The sequence below is a fragment of the Stylophora pistillata genome, chromosome 14 (genome assembly GCF_964205215.1).
Source record: "Stylophora pistillata chromosome 14, jaStyPist1.2, whole genome shotgun sequence".
NCBI lineage: Eukaryota > Metazoa > Cnidaria > Anthozoa > Scleractinia > Pocilloporidae > Stylophora > Stylophora pistillata.
Window position 1 is genome coordinate 20,587,518 of NC_142532.1, and position 18,021 is coordinate 20,605,538.

Sequence of the window (18,021 nt, forward strand, 5' to 3'; positions counted from 1 at the left end):
TATATGTGTATTCTCCATACTGTTTTCGTTTCATTTCCTGTGACATTTCCGTATAATCAGTTCCTCAATTCTCATGAGCTTAATGTTTAATTCAGCAGTGATACTTACGGGAGAATTTAGATGTTAGTTACCATTAGGGGTGACAGGGTATTAAGCCTGTTCTAATTCTCAAAATGGTCATGCGCTCTGTTCGCTTTCAACAATGTCTGGCCCTTTCCTGGTTTTGAAGACTAAGAAGACAACTATTTTGATTAATCCGCTAATTTTTAAATCAGTTTTTTTCTTTTTTTCAATCCCATCAATACAAAGATTCGGTGTAATGTCGATCAAAACCGTCATTAATTTACTTTGGGATCGATCGCGTGACGTCAGAGTGTACAGACCGGTGTACAGATTATGAGTCTGCTGTCTGAAGGAAACAGAAGAGTGGCGAATGTTCCTTTTCGAAAATACACATCTCAGAGAATGCCGTTTCGCAGGTGAAGCTACACGTGGATATTAAATCTTCTTATCTCTCAGTCCGTAGCAGGCTCACGGTCAGTCGTTTCTTAGACAACCGCAAGTGGCCGTTTGTGGTTTACTCGCCCTTTCGCTCGTCTTTACTGACTGGGCGGACCGTAACCGACTTCTTATGTCTCCATGCACCTCCAGCTTACCTTTAAAACTTATTATTAATACTATTTTTCTAGTCTTCTTTGACAACAGAATTATAATCTTTTGAGAGCTTAGCCGGCTCCTCTAACTGGCTAAATCCACCTTGTTAAGCTAAATGATTAAATAAGATAACCGAGAAGTTGAACTTTGGACGAAATGTTCTTGATATTTGAGATTGATGATTATGTTCTTTTATGTAATTTCAATCTCCTTTGATTTCCGTTATGGTAAAACATAATAATGAATTAAGAAAAACTTAAAATGAAATTAAATCACGACTTTGTACTAAGAGCGATTATTTCCTGTAGGTTTTATACCTCACTAAAACGATTTTTCTGATGTAAAGTTTCTAAGCAAGTAAAAACCAACATTAACGGAATTGGAATTTTAGCAAGATTTCTTTAACAAACTGATGAGTTTCTAAGATCACATATCAATCAACACTAGGACTACATATAAAACTAGCCTTAAATTGCCAAAAGAAGAATTGACTACCGGCTTGGCAACCAAGTTCGTTCGGTTCGTAGACAAGTTTAACCAGTTCTGTTCTAAAAGGTTATTTAAGTCAAATCGTATGGATTAGTGTATAGATGTGTATTTCATAGAATACCTCAGTGTCAAGTGGAGTGAAAAAAGCGATCCTGTGAAAATTAAAAATCCATAGCCAAGACCATAGAGCTAGAGGGCCCACACAAGCGGCGTGTCTGGTCGTTCGTTCGAAATATAAAGAAATGTATGGGAGAATATTGAAGAGTCGTAATATCGTAAACTTATATCAAGGAATGACTATGTTAAGGCTCAAAATAAATGTAAACCTATCTCACTTGCTGTGTATTGTCCTTTCTGTGGTTCTAAATGGCGAATTTGAGCGATTTGGTAGATTTTGCGTTTTCAACAACTTTTTTGAGAGACATGTTTCAGCATGCTTATGCCATCTTCAATCAATGAGTAACGTGAGTAATTATATAACAGACAAGTAGATGAATAAAATATTTACAGTATGATGTAATACAAAAGCGGGTACTATATACAACGTGACACCAAACATCAAAGGTGTGAACTAAAACGCTAGAAAAGTGTTATAATGCTGTAATTGTTTGTTAAGTTCAGGTTTGATCTTATTTATATAAAAAGCTTCTTTGAGTTTTAAATCAAATTGAGTTGTTAGCAGAATCCAGAATGCTAAAGCAAGAAAGGGATTATTTGTTCTTACAAGAAGGAGATGTGTTGAAATGCTTTATATTTCAAACAAACGACCAGACACGCCGCTTGTGTGGGCTCCCTGTGCCAAGAGTAGTAGCCGGAGAACAACAAAAACAACAACAAAAATTGCGAAAACCGAAATCTTGGTAACTGGACTAACTCATTTACTTAAAAAAAGAAATCGCAAGTTTCCGCCAACGAAATGAGCGGTGAAATGAGATCTGAGAGACAGAGCTCCGGTTGTTCAAAGGGCGGATAACTCTATCCAGCGGATAACTCTATCGAACGGATAAATCGCTATCCAGCGGATAAGTGTTACCAAAACGTACTGTGCTATCCACCGGATAGAGATTTATCCAGTGTATAGCGTTATCCATCCTTCGAACAACCGGGGCCAGGCCTTTAGTGAGGAGGCAGTAACTCTGTTAATTATATTGTTACTATACTTACTCAATACTTACTTAGACTGCATAGTTTTCAGTGTTTAGTTTGTTATTTCGTAGAAAACTTCTATGTCGGATGGAGTAAAAAAAAGTGCTCCTGTGAAAAATCCACAGTCCAGGTCCGAATAGCCCGAGGGGTTGGAGTACGTCCCGCCGCATTTAGTATGGGAGTTTTGATTGTTCCCAGCGTCATTCATACGTGGATGTCATGTCCCGCATCAAAAATGGGTCCGTGGGAGGAACAACTGTACATCGCTCGTTGCTTGTTTTTATATTGTGTCAGCTTCACAGGAATGTATCCTTTGGCGTTGTTAAATGAGAATACAAAGGCTTTGGTGGCGTAAGACCAAAGACAGGAACCTAAAATGATGATTAAAATGGAAATAAAGTGAAAGACAATAACATATTAGACGAATTGCTTGCAAGTGCGGCGTTGTATCCGTTGGCGTTATAAAGAGAGGGAATAAAAGCTTTGCCGGCTGAAGAATAACCACAAGAACCTGAAATGAAAATAGTTAGGGACTGGTCACTATTTTTGACCAGGGGGAGAGGCGAGGAGAGGAGAGAAGGATTCTGGGGAAGGATCACATGGTTTTTCAGGGGAACGGAGGGGAGTTTCAGCCTTTATTGACAGGTACTAGGAAGGGGGGGGGGGGTGAAAATTTCTGAAGCGATGGGATCAATTTATCCCCATTTTGCTGATTTCGTATTTTTATCTTTGTACAATTTTCGTTTTTCTTCGGATTATCTTTGAGGACCGTAAGATAAGGAGCAATCTTAAGATTGAGAATTTCGCACCGGTTTAGCTGTGTTCAGTAAGAAACGTTTAAAACTCTGCGAATGTGAACAGAAATTATGATGAATAGATTTAACTAGTCGAACTAGAACCGAGCACCATAATTCGATTGAGAATTTCGCACCGGTAGCTGTGTTCAGTAAAAAACGTTTAAAACTCTGCGAATGTGAACAGAAATTATGATGAATAAATTTAACTTGTCGAACTAGAACCGAGCACCATAATTCGATTGAGAATTTCGCACCGGTAGCTGTGTTCAGTAAGAAACGTTTAAAACTCTGCGAATGTGAACAAAAATTATGATGAATAAATTTAACTTGCCGAACTAGAACCGAACGCCTTAATTTGTTAAAAATAAATTTACAGAACACAAGAGCATAATTTCACTTTTCAAAAAGAGCATTCGAAATATGGTCCAAAGTGTTTTCAAAGAAAACATATAATCGTAGGAGATCATTAATTAAACATCCTTTATTTCAGTTCCCCAACACAAATAATAGATAAAACAAAACATGTAGAAATGACACGAAACCGGAATGCCAGAATCAAATAAAATCAAATGAAAACGAAACATCTAAATTCAAATCAAATCCGAAACATGACTTTAAGTTAAAACGCGTTCCAAACGCGTTTAAGGCCATTTAAGAGTTTGTCCGCTTCGAGATCTCACTTGTTAATATCCACAGTGATATTTTTTGTTCCTAAAGTGTACTCACAGCTACAAGAAAAGTCCACAATTAATCAATTTGACAACTGTTCTGTATGTGAGAGATGTTTGCTTGTTTGTTACTCACTGGTCCAGGACACGTCAGTATATCCACCAAAGATATAGCTGTTCACTTTGATAATTGTCACTGTGGGTCCCCTCCCATCACAGTTACTGTGGAATGTCGATGCTGCCCAGCCGTCAGTCTTCGCGTGCCAACACCTTACAAACCTGCTGCGCTCTTTGCTGATAAGGACTGGGTCCAAATACGAAAACAGCACCTTCAAGTACTTGTTGTAATCAAGGCTTCGAAGTATGTCAGACAAACCGAGGCCTGAGGAGGGAGACGAAAAGTAAGAATTACATTTGGCCAAACAAATGAATCAACCCTTAAAGCTTTGATTGGTAGGGTCGCCTTTGAATCTAAAGTGGATAGTTTTATTACTTCTCGTTTGGCCAGCTAGATAATCTCACATTACTGACCCGGGAAGTTAAAAAATACTCAGCTTGTCTACCAGGCGGTATTGTAGGCGGTGGTGAGAGAGAGAGAGAGAGAGAGAGAGAGAGAGAGAGAGAGAGAGAGAGATAGAGAGAGAGAGATAGAGAGAGAGAGAGAGAGAGAGAGAGAGAGAGAGAGAGATAGAGAGAGACAGAGAGACAGAGAGAGAGAGACAGAGAGAGAGAGACAGAGAGAGAGAGAGAAATAGAGATAGTAAAACTTGTCTATTAGCTCAACCGTTCTTTCAAGTGGCCTCACCAACTTCGTTTTCATGTAACACCCCCAAACCCCGCGGCAGCTCAGACTGGTCTTCTCAGACTCGTCACGCAACGTGTTGTGTGACGAACTTAAAGGATTGCTGCGACGGAGACTGTAAAAACTTAGAAATTTCTTTGAAATTACAAAAAAATACGTTGTCTGTACTCCAGTAACACATATTTATGAGAATATTTCTTCAATCCACGAATTGATTTTGCCACAGTTCTTACTATTTATCCCTAAAAGGTGTCTTTTACTTGATTACCTGTTTGATAGAATACTTCGATGTCTGTGGGAGAAAAATGAGCGTCGTTGGATATGTGGATATCATGATTATATGCAGTACACTCATAGCCAAAGGTGGGTCCATAGGTGTTACATCTGTACCACATATTGCTGGTATCTGTATTGTGTCAGCTTCACAGGATTGTATCCTTTGACGTTATATAGAGAGAAGATGAACGCTTTGCTGGGGGAAGAATCACCTGCACAAGAACCAGCTGAAGTAGAAGAACAAAGTAATCGTACGTTGGGAGTTGGAAGGAAACATGAACATCCCTGAGGAGAGGGAGGGTTCACTTTCTCTCATGGACTAGACGGGGAGTTTTTCCAGGCTAGATGTTTGTGAGTGAGAGGGAGAGATTTTATGAGTCTGAGCATAGAAATTGGTACAAAATACTTTATTGGAAATGGCAAAATATTGGGTGCCCATTATTGGGCTCCTGGTGAAATTTGTTTTAAATTTTAATTTCGTACTCAGGCCCAAAATTTTAACCCAAAATCTTTTTCAAAATGACAAAATATTAAATTACCCAACGTTATCAGTTACTTTCTTCAGATGTACGCACAGATTTAAGTCATTTAGCTATTACTCGATCTAGAGATGTAGAGATGTATCCGAGAACTGAAAAAAAAAATTCAACTATGTAAATCAGGCTTCGAAAATATTGTATCAGATAGAAAACATGAATTCCAAGCCCGCGCGGTTGAGCAGTTACTCTGAAGAAAAGCGAGTCAAAATTTGAGACTTGAAGCAAAAGAACCCTTTGATCCTACTGTTGTCATTACTACACGTTTTTAGATGCACGTGTATCGAATAGCAATCATATCCATGGACAATATATGTGTGAAGACATCATGGTGGCAAAAACACGAAAAGGAAATGGTAAAGGCTTGGAGCTAACAGTAAAGGATAATTGTTCAAGATTCTATCGAGCAAACCTCCCCCTCCCCTTGGAGTACGTAAAGCCGCAATTAGTGTAAGATTGTCGATTGCTGTTAGCGTCATTTAAAATATAGATGTCTTCTCCCGAACCAAAAATGGGTCCATAAGAGTAACATCTCTACATTGTGCATCGCTGGTTTTTATATTTTTAAGGTCAAAGAAAGATGGTACATACCGTATGATTTTAAACCTCAAAGAAATTTGTGGTTTTTCACCATTTTAAGATGGATTCAAGGGGGTTGCACAGCTTATTGGCATGATGGTCTCCCTGTCAGGAGTTGATTATGGTGAATTGTACTTCCGCCAGATAGAAATAGAAAAGGCTGCAGCCTTGAAATCTACTCATGGTGATTTTGACTCGCCAATGCAATTCTCCCGGAGAGCAAAATCTGATATTTTGTGGTAGATATCTAATGCCTTGATATCAAAAAGAAAAATTGACAAGGGAAAAATCTCACAAACCCTACATACCGATGCATCTACCCAAGGTTGGGGTGCAAGCCTGGATGGCAATACTACTGGGGGAAGGTGGTCAGCCTCAGAATCCCACTATCACATAAACTGCTTTGAACTCAAGGCGGTCTACCTTGGGCTTCAAGCTCTATGTAAAAATCTAAACCAGACTCACATCAAAGTGTTGACCGACAACACGACTGCTGTTGCTTATATCCGTAACATGGGGGGCTCCCATTCCCTGCCATGCAATCAAATGGCAAGGGAAATATGGGATTGGTGTATCCCACGGGGGGTCTGGATCACAGTGAGTCACATCCCGGGGAAGGACAACATTGTGGCTGACAGGGCGTCCAGGATTTTTGATGACTCAACTGAATGGAAACTAGATTCAAATATTTTCAGAGAAGTCACAAGAATTCTGGGACAGCCAAACATTGACATGTTTGCCTCCAGACTGAATTGTCAGATTTCCCCCTACGTTTCATGGTTCTCAGGCCTAAATGCACTTGCTGTTGATGCATTTACCATTGAGTTGAGTAGTTATTTTGTATATGCTTTTCCTCCTTTTAGTGTCTTGCCACACACACTGCAGAAGATCGAGAGGGAAAAGTCACTTGCAATCTTAATTGCCCCAAATTGGCCATCCCAACCCTGGTATCCCAAGCTCCTGCGTTTGTTGATCAAGAGACCCATTCTACTGCCTCCACAAAAGACCAGTGTCCACTTTTTTAGCTTTGTAGTTTCATTTAATTTTCAATTTAATTTTTTTGTTTTTTGGGGTTTGAGTCTACCCATAGCATCTCCGTCAACTTATTCATTGATCATGCTAAACCGCCTTTTACCTGGACAAAGATATGAATTGTTAAACAATGAATGTACCTTCGGTTTTCATGTCACAAGGAGCCAGAACAGTCTCGTCGGGTATAATCGAGTAAAACCAGTATTTGCCGCTGACCGCTTGTCCTCCTTCGCTCATTTTGATTTCCTGGCAAGTCTCTGCAGGCAGCTCAGGAATGGAACCGAGAGGGACTGGAAGGGAAAAGAATTCATCAACATGGTACTTCAAGTAAGCAAAACTTTATGTCTGTCGTAGGAGCGAGGACACTGATTGGAGGATGACTTGACTTGGGGCAAGAAGATAAGGGGCATGTAACATAGTTCATTTAATTTTGCGTTGAATATTTGGGCTCTGAAAATGTCCTCAAAGGGAAGGTGACATTAAATTTTACAAACCTCTTTCGTAATCTCGCTTAAAGTAAAATCTCTCGGGGTTCGGAACATAATCCTCTGGTCTGGCCTCTTTGGTGCGGTCGCTCAGCTCACATATGTCTTGCGTAAAGACGTAGTTAAAACTTTGACATCTAACGTCAACATAGCATTCTCGCAGGCACACATCTGACAAAGCATCTCCCGTGATCCTCTTGAAGACGTGACGCTGTAGCATCATACCAAATTTGGAAACTTCCGGCCCCGGCCGCCCCGTAGCCTTCTATTGCTGAGCAGCTGTACAGTACAACAGCAGGCTCGTGATCAACAGCCCTGCTGCGTACAAAACCTTTTTGGCCATTACTTCTCGACGCAAGTTTTTAAAAAGGAAAAAGTTCCCTGAAAATAAAACGTCGAAATATCATCCGAAGTAAATCTTGCCCTGAACTTCTTTTTATCTGTTGTCTGTTTATTCATTGTAAGTTCACGATCAACTTGCATGATTCATTGATTATAGTAGTAGATTCATTAGTATACTACTTTCACTTTATTTTTATTAATTTTTTTTTTAAGAATTGCAAGCGGAGAAGAGTCACGAATATTGTACTTTTTGATGAGTTTTTTACTACTATCCGCCTTAAAACGCACGAGAGCATTCGCAAAAAAAAGCGTTTGTATGTAGGTCCGTTTTAATTGAAGCTAGTCTCGACGATGACAACTGAGGATTTTGAAAACAGTGACGAAAAATGCGTCAAACACTGTCGCCTCCACTAGCCTTTTAGGGTGTTGAGTGTTTAAGTGTGGATGATACGTTTATAAATGTAAACACCGAGATGTAGACAATTAAGAGGAATGTAAATACCTTAATGTACTTGGGTGGAAATAGTGTGGTTCATTTTCCCAATTGAGTGCGGACATTTTTCAAACTGCATTATTGAAAAAAAATTGAGTGAAATGACAAAAAAGTGTGATCGGAGGTGGTAGGGGACTGTGTTAAATGTCTCAGGCTGGAATCTTAGCAAAAAATCAGAATATGTTTAACACTTGACTCAGATTTCTAACACGACCGAGCTTAAAGTTTACCATCTGTTTTATCCTATCTTCATACAAAATGATCAATACGAACATTGGAGTGAATTAAAGAGCGCTTGTCGAGTGTAAACTTGGCAAAAGACAGAAGCTAATCAGTTTCTGAAAAATTTGTTTACGATGCTGAATCGTCGAGCAACGGGAAACAATCAGTTTCTCATCAACACTGAGTTCATACATGTAACGGAAGATAAACCGCCGCAGCGAACTTTGAAAAGTTGAAGTTTCGACTGAAGTCGCTTCATGGGCCCGAGCGATACAATGCGTTCTACATCTACTAACGAGTTCTTTTCGGAATTCGCTGGGATTTGAGTCCTTGCGGTAGATTTTTAGCCCTTGTGAAACAAATTTTATATCTTACTCCGCGCTTTAACTTTCTCGCGAAAACTGGCAACTTTTGGCGAAGGGGGGAGGCAGAGATGCAAGTGAAAAACAATAGAACCGTTGCATTTGTAGAAACTCTTCTGAGTAAGCAAATATATACATACCATCTAATTTGACTCTCTCGTCAAAGTAATTACGCCTCGATCTTGTTGCTAGAAAAGTTTCCTCATATTTTCTGACATTATTTCTGGATTTCATCGAGACACAGACAGTTTTCATTTTTCCATTTTTTTTCTTTACAAGAAAGTGCCTTCGCGTTGCCTCGCCATTTCAGGGGGTAGCACCATCTCCAGCTGAAAATCTGTAGAACTAAGCCCCCCAAAAATTGTTCCTTACCTCTTTCTCCGAAAATGTTTCTCAGCTGGCGATTCGTGTTGGGATACTAGTGGAGCTCTTGCAAATAACGCCAACGGAAGGGTTGTCAGATCTTATTAACAGGTGGGAGGGAAATATAATCCTAATAAAATACCTGCTCAATGGGGAATTACGCAGGACAATAATTGCTACTCAAAATTAATCACCTTTTGAAATTTTCAAACAGAGAAAAAACCTCACCTTAACATTTCTGCAGCCTTTTATGGCTCTGGAAAAAGTTCTGAGTGATTCGTATGACACCTTCCTATAAGGAAACAGGTCATAGATGTATGACTCTGGAAATTACTCCTATTTAGTATGTTAAATGGTACTTGCCTCGCGCAAAATTATAATATATACATTTGGAAAAGGTTCTGAATGATTCGTATGATACCTTTCATGTAGGTCATAGATGTATGACTCTGGAAATTTTTGCTGCGTACTTAACTATGTTTAAAAGTATAAACCTCGCGCTTTCGGGGTCACGCAGCTCATACGAAATTTTAATGTTTATATGAAAAAAGTTCTTAGTGATTCGTATGATGTATGTATGTATGTATGTATGAAGAAACCGGTTATGGATAACTTTGGAAATACTCATCTATACAAAACTTAAATTTGATACATTCTCTAATCACAAACCACACATGCATCAAGATTGGTGGAAAATTAATTAATTTTTTTGCACTTCTGGTATGTTTGTTTTCATTTGTTTTGTTTTGCCGTGTTACTGACGTCTTCAGTGTGCGTAAGTTATTAGGAAGAAAGCGATGAAGAAATTTGATTTTCATTTAATATTGATGGCAGCATCTAACAAACTCCTCTTGTAAGATTTATCAAAAGGAAATCCTTGGTATAGATTTTCAACGCTAACGACGATAGAACTTTCTTATTCAACGACCAAACTCAGAATTCACCAGACCACGACAGAATTTCTTCTTACAATATCACTACAATATCAAGCAGACAAATAATGAGATTAAAGTCAGCGATCTAATACCAAATTCTCCAAACTGTATGGCAAATAATGAGGAGATTTACTAATAATCAGGCGAGTTGCAGAGGACGATTGTGAAATACGCATCTTTTATTATGCAACTGCACTAACAAGAGTACAGATAACGCGCAAATCGAGTACAAACATCATATGATATTGTGCAGTTGGTTGTTAATACCTTTGCCAAACTATGGCCTTCTAAGATAGCACTATCTGCAACTGAAATGCCCCAGAACAAATTATTTCTTACCTTTTTCTCTAAAAATGTTTCTTTGCTGGTCATTCTTGTCTGAATATTTGTGTAGCTCCTGCAAATGATACCAACGAAAGTGCTTCAACAGGCGTATGAAAAACAGCCCTGCCGCGAACAAGACCTTTTTTGCCATTTCCTGACGACACATGTTTAGGGTATAAAACTTGAAAATATCTTTTAAGCTAAATCTTTCCCAAGACTTTGGAAGTCTCAGGATCAACATGCATGTTTCTATATCTATATCTTTCTAGATACATGTATTTCATATATTCGTTGTGTGTGATGCATGTTTCTGTGTTGATAATTTTATTGTATTCCCCTTTTTTATCGAAGAATCGATAGCGTGGAAAAGTCATATATATTTGCAAAATTGGACAACAGACTTGAAGAAAATGGATGTTTGTTTAACGTCAAAACATATTTTGTGATACGATATTTGCGGTTTTTTCTATTAGCGTAATATGCGTTCCGGAAGTACAATGTCGGCCAAAAGGCTCTGAGTAGTGGCCGGGAGAAAGGGTAATTACTGGTGTATAAGAAAATAGGAAATAGGAAATAGGAAACAAATAGGAAATTTAGCAATGAAAATTCCAATGGGTGGCTCTTCTTATCCCGCTGTACCTTGCCTTAAATTGTACTGAACAAAGCATCATCATTGAAAAAATGCCGAAAAAATTTGTTACTTTTGCAAGCTACAAAACCCTTATTTCTGATTATGATGTAATTTTACATGTAGTCAGATCCAAACGTTCAGTACTGTTTCAGAATTGTTTATACTAATCAATTATTAAAGCTTCGGACTCCTTGTTTGTTTCCAACTTGTTTTTAAAAACCTGTGCAATTCCTTCGAAAAAAACTTGTTTCGTTTTATTTCTAATTAACAATTGGTTCATGCTTTAGCGTGCACTATCGAGTTATGGAAAACGTGGGAAATTTGGAGAGCACGAAAGAAGCGTAAGAGTTGCCCTAGGGGTTCTGTCCTGGTGTACCGGTTCACAAGGGAATTACCATTGTTCTTTCTTTGTTTAGGAGTCATCGGTTAGCTATTGTGTATTGTTTGGTCTTTTGTATTGGCTCTTGTGAACCGGTACACGAGGACAGAACCGCCCGAGGTGATAGCCGAGGGCAACTCTAGCTTCTTGAGTGCTCTCCAAACTCCCACGTGCTCCATAACTCGATAGTGCACAGCTGAAAGCATGAGCCAATTGTTTTAGAACACAGCCGGTGGAATTGTGCATCAAATCCGAGGCGAAAAACAGACAACAATATCAGTTGAAGCGAATCGTGACGGCGCTGATGTCGAGTCTCCTTTTCCGTTGTTTTTCTCTTTTTCTGCCTCATTTAAGAACTCTAGCCCAAGAAAAGATCGAAACATTGTCTTCGTTTTCGGACTAGTAGGCCGAGTTTCTGTTTGTATCCATTATTGTCACGAAATATATTATTTTTCCTAAACAATGGCCGCTCGCGCGAAAAAAAAAATTTCTGGCGAAGCGATTTGCTGACGCTGTCAGCGTGCGCTATCGGGATTCAGGAGCACGCTTACGTATATTGAATTTGATTGCGCGGTTCTGCTAGCTATGTTCTAAAGCTCTTTTAATTATGGCGGATTAATTTATTAAACTTTTCACGTCGCAAAGTGGAGACACCATGCTATTGCATAATTTTGGCGGAATGTATTGTTTAATGACCTTCAAATTTTGCGTTCATGCAGGTTTGAAAAATCTCGTTTACAACAAGAGAAAGAAAAAGTGGAATGGCGAGTGATAAAACCGGATACAAACTGCCAATAAGGAGTTTTTACGTAAACCTCAACGCAACGAATTTGGTATGACCCATCACAAATTTCAGCTGAACAAGGTTATGAAAACTGTTATATCCCGAATACATAACATTACAGTGGCGGATCTAGGGGAGGAGCCCGGGGGTATACACTCGTTCCCTTATTTTGGGTAAAAATATAAACGCAGAAGGAAGAAAACACGGCAGGTGAACACACACAAACAATAACGCCCCTCAAGGGGATTTTAGCGACTATAAAACTTTCAATCCACGTTTGCTGTCAACTGCGGGGCATGGCGTTTATCGTGTGCACACTTATTAGTGTGTATATGACAGGATATTTAGTCGAGATCTTTTCAGTAAAGATACAAAACCAACATCTTCAATGGCTATTGTGGTGTGACCGTTTTGAAAAATAGAATAGTTGATCCTTCACACCCAAGCATCAGTATATGTGTATTCTCCATACTGTTTTCGTTCCATTTCCTGTGACATTTCTATATGATCAGTTCCTTAATTCTCATGAGCTTAATGTTTAATTCAGCAGTGATACTTACGGGAGAATTTAGATGTTAGTTACCATCAGGGGTGACAGGATATTAAGCCTGTTCTAATTCTCAGAATGGTCATGGTGCTCTGTTAGTTTTCAACGCTGTCTCCATTTCTTGGTTTTGAAGACTAAGAAGACAACTATTTTGATTACTCCCGCTCATTTTGAATCAGTTTCTTTCTTTTTTTCAATTCGATCAATACGTGCAAAAGATTTGGAGTAATGTCGATCAAAACCGTCATTAATTTACTTTGGGATTGATCGTATAACGTCAGAGGGTACAGACTGTTGGACAGATCATGAGTCTGCTGTCTGAAGGAAACAAAAGTGAGTGGCGAATGTTCCTTTTCGAAAATACACATCTCAAAGAACGCCGTTTCGCAGGTGAAGCTACACGTGGATATTAAATCTTTTTATCTCTCAGTCTGTAGCAGGCCCACGGTCAGTCGTTTCTTGGACAACCGCAAGTGGCCGTTTGTGGTTTACACGCCCTTTCGCTGGTCGTTACTGACTGGAGACCGTAACCGACTTCTTATGTCTCCATGCACCTCCAGCTTACCTTTAAAACTTATTATTAATACTCTTTTTCTAGTCTCCTTTGACAACAGAATTATAATCTTTTGAGAGCTTAGCCGGCTCCTCTAACTGACTAAATCGGCCTTGTTAAGCTAAATGATTAAATAAGATAACCGAGAAGTTGAACTTTGGACGAAATGTTCTTGATATTTGAGATTGATGATTATGTTCTTTTATGTAATTTCAATCTCCTTTGATTTCCGTTATGGTAAAACATAATAATGAATTAAGAAAAACTTAAAACGAAATTAAATCATGACTTTGTACTAAGGGCGATTATTTCCTGTAGGTTTTATACTTTACTAAAAAATTTTTCTGATGTAAAGTTTCTAAGCAAGTAAGAAACAACATATCTCGTTAATGGAATTGGAATTTTATCAAGATTTCTTTAAAAAACTGATGAGTTTCTAAGATCACATATCAATCAACACTAGGACTACATTTAAAACTAGCCTTCAAGGTGCTAAGCTGTGTTAAATTGCCAAAAGAAGAATTGACTACCGGCTTGGCAATCAAGTTCGTTCGCTTCGGAGACAAGTTTAACCAGTTATGTTCTAAAAGGTTATTCAAGTCAAATCGTATGGATCAGTCTTTAGATGATAGAAGGTTTATTAAAAGCATTCAAAAATGGCACCTAAGTGGTGAAATACATGTGAATTTACAAATATGCTTTAAATATTTAAAAAATACGAAAATCTTACATTTGACATTAAAATTAAGAGTCTAAAGGGACTGGGAATTACAAGAATCGCAGTTACATACCAATGAAAAACGCTTAGGTTTGCTTGACTACAAGAACTGGGCGTTAGACGCCATTGTTGGAAAGAAAGATTTTTTAAATCTTTCGGTCCGGCATTTAAAGAGTGATACATGGTTTTTGTTGCGCAACTCATAAACGTGGCAATCGGCGCGCTTTGGTGGAATAAGGTGGTACAGCCGTGACCCAGGCACACAGATACCGCCCCAAACTTTCTTGCAGAGTTCGTCTCTTCTCACATTTAGGCGAGTGGAGTTTGCAGCCACAATGGCGTCTTTGTGTATTTCATAGAATACCTCAATGTCAGATGGAGTCTAAAAAGTGATCCCGTGCAAAAACCGAAATCTTGGTTACTGAGCTAATTCAGTTACTTAAATAAAGAAATCGCAAGTTTCCGACGAAGAGAGCGGTGAAATGAAATCTGAGGGACAGAGATTGATTTGCTGACCAGGCCTTAAGTGAGGAGGCACTAACTCTGTTAATCATACTGTTAATAGACTTACTCAATACTTACTTGGACTGCATAGTTTTCAGTGTTTAGTTTGTTATTTCGAAGAAAACTTCAATGTCGGATGGAGTAAAAAAAAGTGCTCCTGTGAAAAATCCACAGTTCGGGCCCGAATAGCCCGAGGGGTTGGAGTACGTCCCGCCGCATTTAGTATGGGAGTTTTGATTGTTCCCTGCTTCATTTGATACGCTGATGTCATATCCCGCTCCAAAAGTGGGTCCGTGGGAGGAACATCTGTACATGGAGTGATGCTGGTTTTGGTATTGTGTCAGCTTCACAGGATTGTATCCTTTGGCGTTGTTGAATGAGAATAAAAAGGCTTTGGTGGCGTAAGACCAACCACAGGAACCTAAAATGATGATTAAAATGGAAATAAAGTGAATGACAATAACACATTAGACGAATTGCTTGCAAGTGCGGCGTTGTAGAGAGAGGAAATAAAAGCTTTGCCGGCTGAAGAATAACCACACGAACCTAAAATGAAAAGAGTTAGGGACCGGTTACTATTTTTGACCAGGGGGAGAGGGGAGGGGGGAAAGGGGAGGGGGAGAGGGGAGGGGAGAGGGGAGGAGGGAGGGAAGGATTCTGGGGGAAGGATCACATGGTTTTTCAGAGGAACGGAGGGGAGGTTCAACCCTTATTGACAGGCACTAGAGGGGCGAGGGCTGAGAATTTCTGAAGCGATGGGATCAATTTATCACCATTTTGATGATTTCGTTTCTTTATCTTTGTATGATTAACGGTGGCTTTCTTCGTTTTTCTTTGGATTATATCTTTGAGGACTGTAAGATCATGAAGGAGCAATCTTATGATTGATAATTTCGCACCGATGGCTGTGTTCAGTAAGAAACGTTTAATACTCTGCGAATGTGAACAAAATTATGATGAATAAATTTAACTTCCCGAAGTAGAACCGAGCGCCTTAATTTGTTAAAAATGGATTTAAAGAACACAATAGCATAATTTTACTTCTAAAAAAGAGCACTCGACATATGGTCTAAAGTGTTTTCAAAGAAAACATATAATCGAAGGAGATCATTAATTAAACATGCTTTATTTCAGTTCTCCAATACGAATAATGGATAAAACGAAACAGGTAGAAAAGACACGAAACGGGAATGCCAGAATCAAATTAAATCAAATAAAAATGACGCATCAAAAATCAAATCAAAACCGAAGCATGACTTTAAGTTAAAACGCGTTCCAAACGCGTTTCAAGCCACTTAAGAGTTTGTCTACTTCGAGATCTCACTTGTTACTGTCTACTGTGATATTTTTTGTTCCTAAAATGTACTCACAGCTACAAGAAAAGTCTATGATTAATCGATTTAATAACTGTTCTACATGTGAGAGATGTTTGCTTGTTTGTTACTCACTGCTTGTCCAGGACACGTCAGTATATCCACCAAAGATGTAGCTGTTCACTTTGATGATTGTCACTGTGGGTCCCCTCCCATCACAGTTGCTATGGAATGTCGATGCCGCCCAGCCGTCAGTCTTTGCGCGCCAACACCTCACAAAACTACTCCGCCCTGAACTTACTAGGACTGGCTCTAGATAAGAAAGCAGCTTTTCTGTGTAGTGTTTGTAGTCGAGGCTGGTAAGAATAACGGAACTATTCAGGCCACCTGTACGGACAACCAACAAAGAGAGAAAAAGTCAGGGTTGCCTTACAATGCTTTCGTGATATCGAAGGAAACAACGAGATAGGGACATTGTAATAAAAAGCAAAGATGAATTAAGGATGATCAAGATATAAAAATCGACACGGAATATAAACAAAAAAATTTGAAGATTTAAGCCAATTTTGTTTTTTTTTTGTCTTGTTTTTTTTTTGTCCGAAAGAGGATATCTATCCTCTCTTGGTGGGACATATTCTTCAGCCTTTTAACTGTTAAGAAATCAGGGATTGCTTTGGTTTCGCGTGAACTTCGAGATTGCTATTTGTGGGTAGTGCGTCATTATGCTAAGTGTCATGTCATGTCTGATTGCAATAAATAAATAAAAAATAATAAATAAAATAACTGGCTGGTGGGGGTGGAGAGTTCCTTGGAGTGACCCCATGGTTTTTTTTGGGGGGGGCAGGGGGGGGAGGGGAGTCAGTCTTCTCCAACAAAGTATAAAAGAACAAATTTTTGAAAAATGAGTATTCCTCATCCCAATAACCATCTCTCTTCTCCCCTCTAGCTTCGCGGCTACAGTTTTCTGATAGGACTTGAACAAGCTCAGTTGGGGCATGTGCTGTTCTGCTTCACGTCGACCTTTTAAACTTGGCATTCTTATGCATATATGAGGGGCAATTACCTGCATAGATTTTTAATATTGGTATTTGCATATAACTACTTTGAGAGGGGGGTCGTAAAAAGTTCTATCTGCCAATAAAGGCGATCATCAGAATGCTACGAAGCTCAGAGCCTTATGGTATATGGGGGATCAGGGAATCTAAATCTAATCTAAATATCGTTATGTCGGCAAAATGTTTTAGGACATCACGCAAACTCTAAGATAATAATAAGTGAAGCTATACTAAATATACAACACTGTTAAAAACTATTGAAAATTATTAAAAACTATTTAAAACTACCGATAAAATAAATTTAAGTTAGTTTGCTTTTAAAAATACGTAGGGATTGGCTGGAAAAAGTTTCTTTTGGAAGTTTGTTCCATTCAGTTAATGTCTTGGGGAAAAAAGAAAATCTAAAAGTATCTTTATGTTCTCTCGGTACAATAAATTTAAAATCATAGCTTCCTCGGGTTCCCCTTTCTTTCTTTGTTATCAAATAATCCCCCCAATCCCCATCTAGGAGGCCGTGGCACATCTTGTACATAGTGGAGGGCCTTGTATGTCTTCTCATTGTTTCAAGTGTGTCCCACTGTAGGTCTTGCAGCATTTCCGTCACGCTGGCTGTTCGATCGTAATTCCCAGTGACAAAGCGGTCTGCTTTCCGCTGTACTCTTTCTAGAGCGGCTCTATCTTTCTGGTAATGTGGGTCCTATGCGCCACAGGCATACTGGAGTTTTGGCCTCACAAGTGTCATATACACGGTTTCTTTCACAGACTTTGGACAATTCCACAGGTTTCGCTTGATAAGTCCCAGGACCTTATTTGCCCTAGATGTGATTGTTTTAATGTGTGGTGACCACCTCATTTTGTTATCGAGCAATACCCCCCAGATAAGGGTGAGATTCTACTTCTTCTAGGATTTGTCCACAGAATACGTATTCTCGCTTTGGTGGATCTCTCTTGGTTGTGAAACATATGATGTTACACTTTGAAGGATTAAATTCCATCTTCCACGTTTGTTGCCAGTCTTCTAATCTATACAAG

The 18,021-nt window shown here is 39.0% G+C and overlaps 1 non-coding gene across 1 annotated transcript; it reads right to left on the reverse strand.

The window, feature by feature from the left end:
- Positions 1-1,020: 1,020 nt before the first annotated feature.
- On the reverse strand, positions 1,021-7,839 carry LOC111319034 (uncharacterized). Its single transcript, XR_015995126.1, has 5 exons — positions 7,474-7,839; positions 7,120-7,269; positions 7,073-7,075; positions 3,891-4,136; positions 1,021-2,660 (listed from the first exon to the last, which is right to left on the reverse strand). It is a non-coding gene; the product is annotated as an uncharacterized LOC111319034 (transcript).
- Between the last annotated feature and the right edge of the window lie 10,182 nt (positions 7,840-18,021).